Below are 9,021 nucleotides of genomic sequence, written 5' to 3' on the forward strand. Positions count from 1 at the left end.
TGGGGGCGGTTGCGAAACCTTGGAAGCGTAATATCCGGCGGAGCGGTGCAACGTCAGGGGCGGGATTTTACGAACGTTTTGGTGATTGTGATTGGACGAGAACAACAGTGAATTCCCCCGATGAGAGAAAGGGGGAAAGCGAAGGGCTTAAAAAGTGCGATGAGCCGTGCTCCCTCAAGGGCTGCAGAAGATAGCGCCAACCTTTCCCTTTCAAACAAACCACTTAGTAGGACCTTCAGTGCTGTGAGTGTGCTCGTTCGTGCTCGTACTCTCAAAATGTAAATGCTGTAAATAAACCCTTTTTTTTTGCTTCTTTTGGACGTCGCCGCGGACCTCTTGATCACCCGGCACCATCGTACCTCACCAACTACGTAAACTCGTAATGACCACTCGGACCCGAGTCGCAACCACTGGTGGTTGACTGCAATGAAATGGAACCGTAAGCCAACGCCAAACCCAACAGACCCCATGGTCGCCACGGCAGATGGCATCTATTCCAAGTAACTGGCCATTTATTCCAAAACGTTACTTAAGAGTCTTCGCTGAAAACACCCGGTAGTAAGAACAACGCGCCTTGTTTAGTTCACCGAGGAGACTGGGAAAATCAACTACGCGGGCGCGTGCGCGAATTCACCGCGTCTTTCCTTCCCTCCTCCCTCTATCTCATCTTTCTATTCCCTCTTTCCTCTCCCCCGGTGTAGGGTAGCCAACCAGACGCATTTCTGGTTAACATTCCTACCTTCTCCCTTTTTTTTCCTCCTCCTCCTCGTAATTTGGCTATACGGTGCTCCTAGCATTCCCTCAAAGAGAAACTCGGTGAATGATCGTGTTATCCCAGGACACCGGGAAATGCGCATATATGACGTTTACGAGCGCTTCTCATAGCACTGACAGCTTCGCCGTAAAGCTACACAACGGGTGACCTAAAGTTTCCTGCACTACCACCGTGTGACGTTGTGGATTCGGCATCGTCTGCTTGGTAGTATTAGTTAGGAGCTTGTTCATAAAATCAGGATCACATCGCACTGTATATACGGAGTACAAAAAGACTCTACGTAACAATTTTCTGCTATTTTTTTTCTTCTTTTTAATGCAAGAAGGGACAGCTAAATTGTGTCGTGGCGCGACTATGACGTCATACGCAGCGCAGAACGAGCGCGTAATTTAAAGAGGAAAGTTTAGCCTTCGAATTTCTCCCCTATAACCAACTTTGCTTTCCTTTCTTTTTCTTTTTTTTTTTTTCTGCAGCCGAACCAACGTGTTTTGAATGTCTGCGTTTCAGATCACAAGTGATTCACTGTTTCTTTTAGACCCGAACTCATTCAGCGTTTCTCATTGCCGTCGCCTTATGACCAAAGGTCAACACAAAGCACACATACACACAGGGCGTCAGCGACACAGCCAGCCCTCTCATTCCATTAACCACCGCCGCCGGCGGCCCGGCTGATTCCTGCTGGAACCGGAATCCCGTGGCAGTCGGCCCGCAACGGGGTGTTTGCCGTCTGCCGAAGCACGTGTATGTGTGTGTGTGTGTGCGCGCGCGCGGCAGCGCAAAGCTGCGCAGAGATCCTGGCATGGCCGGGAGCTGTCCTTGGCACCGACGAATGTCGTCAACGTCTCACGTGCCGTGTGGCTTACTCTCTCGTGCTACGTCGCGCGTTCCGTTTCTTCTCGCTTCCTTCTTCTTCATCATTCCTTTTTTTTTTTTTTCTCTCTCTTTTTCTCAAAAAGCCGTGCCATGCTTTCTTCGGCTCCACTCATCGCCGCAGAACGGTGACGTCACTCGCGCGCGCGCGTATTCTGCGCGTCGGGATGTTGCCGACGCTTGCGTGAGGCGCGCGTGGTCACCGCTTAAGGGTTTGTCGAATGTGGGCCAAAACGCGGGCACGTCCTTTACCGGATCTTACGGCCTTGTTGATTTCGTGTCAAGTGAAAGGAAAGAACGATTCCGATCTCGTTTGTTGTTCCGGAAGCGAAGTAACAAAAATATAAATACTCGGAGGGGACAATTTTGCTCCTGCCGGCAGATTTCAAGAAAGCCGTTTGTATACGCCAAACCGCAAAAGTGAAACAGCGGTGTCCTGGTATGCCATGCAGCGAACGGCCGTTTCACGTGTTCTGACATCGCGTTTATAAATATGTATCGAGGCGCGCGTCTACAGGTGTCGGAATAACGTTGAGCAATTGGATGTTATATCTCGTACCTGTCGGTGCCATTTATGCCATTAGGTGTGGGTATCGAAGCGAAGATAGCCTAGATCGCAAAGTCAACGCAGATTTCGTAGCGCGTGTTTTTTCCAAGCATGAATGTCAGTCTTCGTCGTGGCTCGAATGCGGTGGGAGGGTATAGGCGCACTGCAAGTTGTGTGATCAAATAATCGATTAACCCTGTGACTCAAATTAGGTGAACGTTAAATTCGCTCTCTTGTAAAGCATATGTTTGTTCTCGCACGATACGGAGGCGAAACGGTAAAACAATAGGCTTTCGTCTTTCAATACATAAATACATTAGGAATACATCGTAGAAGATGCGGGAGATTAAGCATGCGACACGCTTGGTTATCTCCCACTCTCTCTCTCTCTCTTACTCGGTAGTCTTACTCGGTAGTCCTACTCGACGTTGCTGAAGTTAAATAGGCATGGGAGATATCTTAAAAATCCAATCTATCCAGAAGACGTAGCTACCAATTAGGATTGCATCGATATACCAAAATGACCTAATTTGTAAAGTGAACGTGTAGGACTATTGAATTGTATAATTTCTAGTGTTCGAGTTTCTAGCGTTTCAGTTTCATGTACTTGTGGATGAATCATGTTCTCCCTAGTGTCTGCATTGTGGACTTGCTTTAGCAAATTTTCCTGTTGCACTTATGGAATTGCTTCTCTTTGTTTTCAAATCTGTTTTTGTGTTATGACCCACTCCTGCCTAAGGCCCCATATGAGAGGTCGGCAGTACGCCTGAAATAAAGAAATAAATATATTCGGCAAACTTCAGCTATGCGGCAATGAAACGCTATATGTTGCTGCACAGTTTGTTAATTTGAATGGAGGACCTGTTGAGGTAATTGAACTGGCCCAGGAACTTGGGGTGTTTTATTACCTCATTCACCTCTCTGTATACCCATTATCACTTCAGTTCACTTGCTTAATCATTATTCCACCCTTAATCGCGGTTTTGGGCGCATTATATCGCCTCTTATCCTAAGAGGACCATTTCGTGTCGACGACGCGGTTTTGAAACGACCTTGAAACGGAGACCTGACCATGAGACATAAAAGTATTTCGCCTTAAAAAACAAACATTTATCACACTCATATTTCTCTCCTTCCAAAGGCAGCCAGCACTTTGAAATACTTGGCGCGCGCGCGCCACATGCCACTTTCATCATCTTCTTTCGCTGTGACAGCTCCCGCTTTGAGGCGCCGTGTTAGACTGCACTAATGTGGCCTAATGTAATTTAAGAGAACTTGTTGTTGGGTTAGTTGGTAAATATCAGCAAACATTGTTTAACTGCGCGAACAAACGGCCACAGAGAGAGCATGAAACAAGGATAGCGCAGTACTTGTGGCTTCTGTGACCCTTTGTTCGCGCAGTTAAACAATGTGGCCTAATGGTTCGGTCATTAGGCTTCTGTGCTGGTGTAATCGGACTGGACGCCAACCATCGGACATGTAATTTCTTTTTTTTTTTTTTTTTTTGAGCGAGCGCTTCCACTCGGCGTCAGTGCGCACATGTGGAGCGCGCTCGCCGCAAGTCGACAGTGGTTACAAACGGACACTAAATTGGGTGGAAGAGGCTAAGAAATCCTCACGATAAAAAAAGGCGCAAGCCTGCGCGGCACACGCAGCACAGTCACAGTGTAAGCTGGTTGAGCGGCGCAAGAGTAGCTCCAATTTCGGCACCACGCACAACAGGGTCTTCGCGGCAAAGTCTGTTCGCCTCGATTTTGACGAGAACGATCTGAACTGTCCGCCCGGCGTCGACGGCGAGCTGCGGCTTGTAAAGCTCTCTGCACAGCAGTCTGCTGAGCTCGATGATGCCTGGTTGTAGCCGTGCACGTAGCTCTATGATTGGCTTCTTCAGCAGCGGTTCATACCTTGCGAGGAGATGCCATAACGTGTACCGAAGAGGTACCCAGATTACGCGGACATCTAACATCGGGATCGTGTTGATTGCGCTCCTCGTCTGAATCGCATCTCGTCGTCTGCGCCTGCGCACGCGGCGTTTGCGGGCACCTTAACTAGATGGCGCCACCATACTGGCGGAGGCTGGAATCGCGTTGATTGCGCGCATGGAGGTAAAAAATACTAGGAGGGAGCGTCACGTGATTCCGCTAGCCTCGGCAAGCCAACCTCCTCTGAAGCCACCCCTCCCTCTCTCAAGGGCCCCGTGCGCGGTGCCTTATGGGGCGGAAAAGGCCCACAAGGTTGCCGGAACATTCGTGATTGTTTGGTACGTGGTAACTTTTAGTGGCGCCTGCCGTCACTGGCTTGGAGGCCCGTATGCGGGTGGTGGTGTTCTGCTACTGCGCGCGTCGTTCTTCGCTTCAAATGCGATGCCTTGAAACGTGGAGCAAGACTGGGGCGTCTGACTCATGAAGACAGACAATTTTCAAGGCGTCACTTGCGCTTACCACCGCGGTTAGTGGAGTTGCCATGCGCTCGCGGCTCGAAACCCGTCCAGACGCCCGAGTGTGGTCTATTTTTCCTACGTACTCAAGTTTCGTCAAATCAGCCGTTGTGCACCTTAAACTGTGGTGCGTATTATCTTGCTAATTTTTCGTCCCGCTGTCTTGCACCTAGAAAGAAACGAGGTGTTTTGAGGGTCACTTTTCTTTTTGTCGCATTTTCGCTTAATAAAAGGCTGCAGGTGTGCGTGTTTTATTTTGAGAGAAATAATTTTTGTCACGCTGTCTTGCACCTAGGAAGAAACGAGATGTTGTGAAGGACACTTTTTTGTCGCATTTTCGCTTAATAAAAGGCTGCAGGTGTGCGTGTTTTATTTTGAGAGAAATAATTTTGTCACGCTGTCTTGCACCTAGGAAGAAACGAGATGTTTTGAAGGACACTTTTTTGTCGCATTTTCGCTTAATAAAAGGCTCTCGTGGGCGTGTTTCATTTTGAGAGAAATAAATAGCATTAGCCTGCATTCTAAACGCCGAAGTGATCGCCGTTTATTCAGATTTACGTGTACTATTTTGCAAGATTGTGTGGTGCGACGACGCTGTTGAGACGCGCCTCGGGGATCCATTTTCGTTATATAATAAAACAAATGGACGGAATTTGTGCATTATCTAGAGTTATTCAGCTGTTTCCGAATGCGAGTATAGCCAATTATGTCCTAGAATTAAACACTGCCAGGGGGACCCTTCTTCCTCTGCTAGTGTGAAACGGCATGAAAAGTGAATACATAGCGGCAAGGGACAAAATGGCAGCATTCATTTGCACTTGTGGATTCATTGTGTTGCTGGTGTACTTGTACTATGGAAAGCACATTTTTATGACAACAGTAATTGTTTCATTCTTTATTCAGTGTTTATTGCACCTATAGAAGCCAGAAGATTTCACACAAATACAGAAGGAAGCCACATTTACAATTTAAATGAAGTACATTGCAAAGATAATACACAAAAGAAAATTATAAACAGCAAGTAGGAAAACTTATTGTGCCCCTGCTCTTCGGTATCAGTATTAGCATATTTGTATGCCACAGGGCATTTGTATAATAATGTTATAAAAAGTAAACTATATCACACGTAGTATTGATACCTTTAATAAAACTGGTCAATGGGATCAGCTGTCCTTGAATGTAGCTGCAGTTTTGCTTACAATGCCTTGTATGCAACGCCTTCAATACAGGGCTATAATTGTATAATATTTACATCTGCGCTGTCCTCACAAATATTGAAAGGCTTCGGTGATTGTGCTTGTCAGAAAAGTAAGCAATACATATGCAGAAATTAAAAAAAGAGTGGTAGTTCACAAAGTCAAAGTTGAAACAATTGATGTGAGGTCAGACCCACAAAGTAAGTATGTCAACATTAAAATACAATGCATTTTGCTGCAAGTAGAATTTACAACAAAGCTTATGTTGTATCACATACCTACAAAAAAGTTAGCACCGTCGAAGCTGAGCCAACACACCACAATTAGGACGCGACGGCTCTATTACGTTGTGAACCTCAAATGAATGAATATTTCACGGTATTTAAAACACTCATTGAGTGGTATACACCAAATGTTTGTGGTTACAGTGAATCTGGCATCATAAAAGGCTATTGTAAAGCAAGTGAACAGAGTGAGCACATTAAATTATTTAAATAGTAACACCAACGGTATTCCAGGTGGCAGTGGCAAATTTCCACAAAGGTCAGGTAAAAGACATACAGGATAAACATTAAAAAAACATTGTCATCCTCAAGCGTATACCTAGCTCACACATAATCCATTGAGAGCATTCACAGCATGTCCATGTCATCACACAGTTTGCTCTAGTGAAAGGTAGGCCAGCTAACCTACCGTCATTGTCCACACTGTTTAGCTTGGGCTGAACAGAACAATTGTTTAAGCATAATTTGCATGCAGGCGATTCAAGCTACAGCATTCAGCAAGACAACAAACATGCACTTGCAGAATTTACAATAAGGTATCACATTTTCTCTCTATAAAAGTTTGATATCTGCATACAACGCTCTTGAACAATATATGCACTTTACAAAGTCACTCAAAAAACAAATAAATGCCTTAACATAAAACCTGGTGGGACAGCTCAAGTTGATGGATGAAGGAATTAATTGTGTGGGCCATCATGAACATAATTCACCCATGAGAAAACTTGTGTAGCAAGTCTTCCAGTACTGCGAGCCGCAGGCACCCAAGCTCAGACACATTGCCTGGGTCAGCAGAGTAACCATGATCCTGTAAAATTGCTTCTGTGAGTGGTTCACTGACTGTAGGGAGGTTAATTACATCGATGGAGTATGGTTTTTTCAAAGGAGCGTACAAAGAGAATTTCGATGTGTTCCAATAGAAAGCAATTTCCGCCATCAATGTCCTTGACCTCATTACGAACTATCAGACGCTTCAATGCTGCTGCAAACTGCTTTGCTGTTGGGTTGTCATTGCAGCCCCCAAATGATTTTATTGCAGCAAAAAAGTAACTCAAGGTGGTCCTGACTGAGCTTGGAAGTCGAAAGATATGCCAATAGGTCATTTTCTGTAACCAAGTGGTTGTATAGACGGTTGTCTAAGCACACCACAAAGCGAATTAAGCCTGTCTTTTGGGTGGTCCCTGTCATTAGTTTACCAGCTGCAGCCTCCCTAAGCGAGCAAAAGTAGGCCATAAGTTCTTTGACATACGCAGTGACAGGAGTCACATTTTCAGGACACAGCGGTCCTTTCTATTCTTCTTGCCTTGGATGTCTTGAATTTAAAATGTCAAATGCGTTGTTGACATGCCTGATAAACTCTTCTGTTGGCAAGGAATTTGAAAACTTTGAATTTTTTTAGCTCTGCAGTCACTAAGAGCATCTGCTACCGATTGACTAAACGTTTGAGCCAACAATGAGACTTTCATGGGCTGGTTTTTCCAGGTAATATGTGCTTGTCTAAGTTTGTTTGCCAAATGTAGGCCCTCTGTGTACTGGATTTCATGCAGCTCATCAATGTGTTTCAACAATATGAACTGTTTGTTCGTATCACAATAGCCTTTTTATCAAACAGGGTGTGCCGCAGTAGCTTCAACATGTGACAGGGATCCAACATGGCAAAGAAAAGTTTTTTTTGTCACTGGATGTGGAAAAGAAGCATCCAGCTCAGTCAGGTCCATCTTGCAGCCAAGGCTGTGCAGAAATGACAAATTCGCTGCAGCGCCATCGCAGGTCAAACTCAAAATGTGTGCACCTTTTTCGTGAGTGAAGCTAGCAGCTTGCAGCACCAAATTGCGCCTCTGCTCACCACCAAGGCCATGCACTAGAAAGTAGCCAATCGGCAGCTTCCATCTGCCATTGATTGCAACAAGCATTAAAACAAATGCATCTTAGGCAACTGGAAAGCTGTCATCATTGACATCAATGCCCATGTCAACATATCCATAGAAGCTTATCCCATCCCACACTACTTCTTTGAATGGCCATCTCATCCACAACCAGATTGCATAATGTGGAGAGCCGTGCTTTACCTTGATAGCCAATGCAGTCATTGCCTCTTTTGAAAAGTCAGCAGCCCTATCAATGGATTGATATCATTTACACAGTGTCTTTGGATGCAGGAGGCATGTGTTGAAAACAGCTCGTACATATCTGTATGCTCTAGGGGAATAAAAATGCAAAGTCAGTGCAAATGGCCTGAGCTCTGGCGAGTAAGCAGGTGACATTGCTGGCACCAGACCTATGTGGCAGTTGACGCATGAGCAAGTCTTTTTTTGCCCCACCAAGACTCTGCAATATGGCGACATCCTCATTTCCTAGAATGCGATTGTCAGATAAATCTTCTATGACATTTTCGAGATGAGCAACCTTTTGAAAAAGGTGTTGATGGGATTGCCGTAGAGTCTTCATCTTCTTCTTGGTCGCAGTTTGTAATTGTGTAACGCCATACTTCATGCCTCAGAAAGGCCTTTTCAGGTGCGTCTTCTGCTGGCTGTGGCTGCAAAATATCACGCGCTGTAACAGGTGCATGAGCGACCAACATGACACAAAGCACGTACGCAGAACAAAGTACTTAATTATTGTGGCATACACTCTTGTGCAAGTTATGACGAATATAATGCTAAATTTTAGGTCATTACATTGCTCACGACGGTTTCCGTTTACACTTTTGTGAAGTTAAAAACTGTGGGGGCCTAAAACTGCCATCCACACGAGCTTGCTAGTGCCACTTAATTTTGTTTGTTTATTTATTTGCTAAATACTGCAGGCCCATCTGGGCCCAGGCAGGAAAGGTAGAAGTACAAAACAACTAACACAGAAGAGGCCAATGTAGCATAGTTCAATGAGAGATGTTTTAAAGAAGCCTTTTAGTT

Source organism: Dermacentor silvarum, chromosome 6 (genome assembly GCF_013339745.2).
Source record: "Dermacentor silvarum isolate Dsil-2018 chromosome 6, BIME_Dsil_1.4, whole genome shotgun sequence".
Lineage (NCBI taxonomy): Eukaryota > Metazoa > Arthropoda > Arachnida > Ixodida > Ixodidae > Dermacentor > Dermacentor silvarum.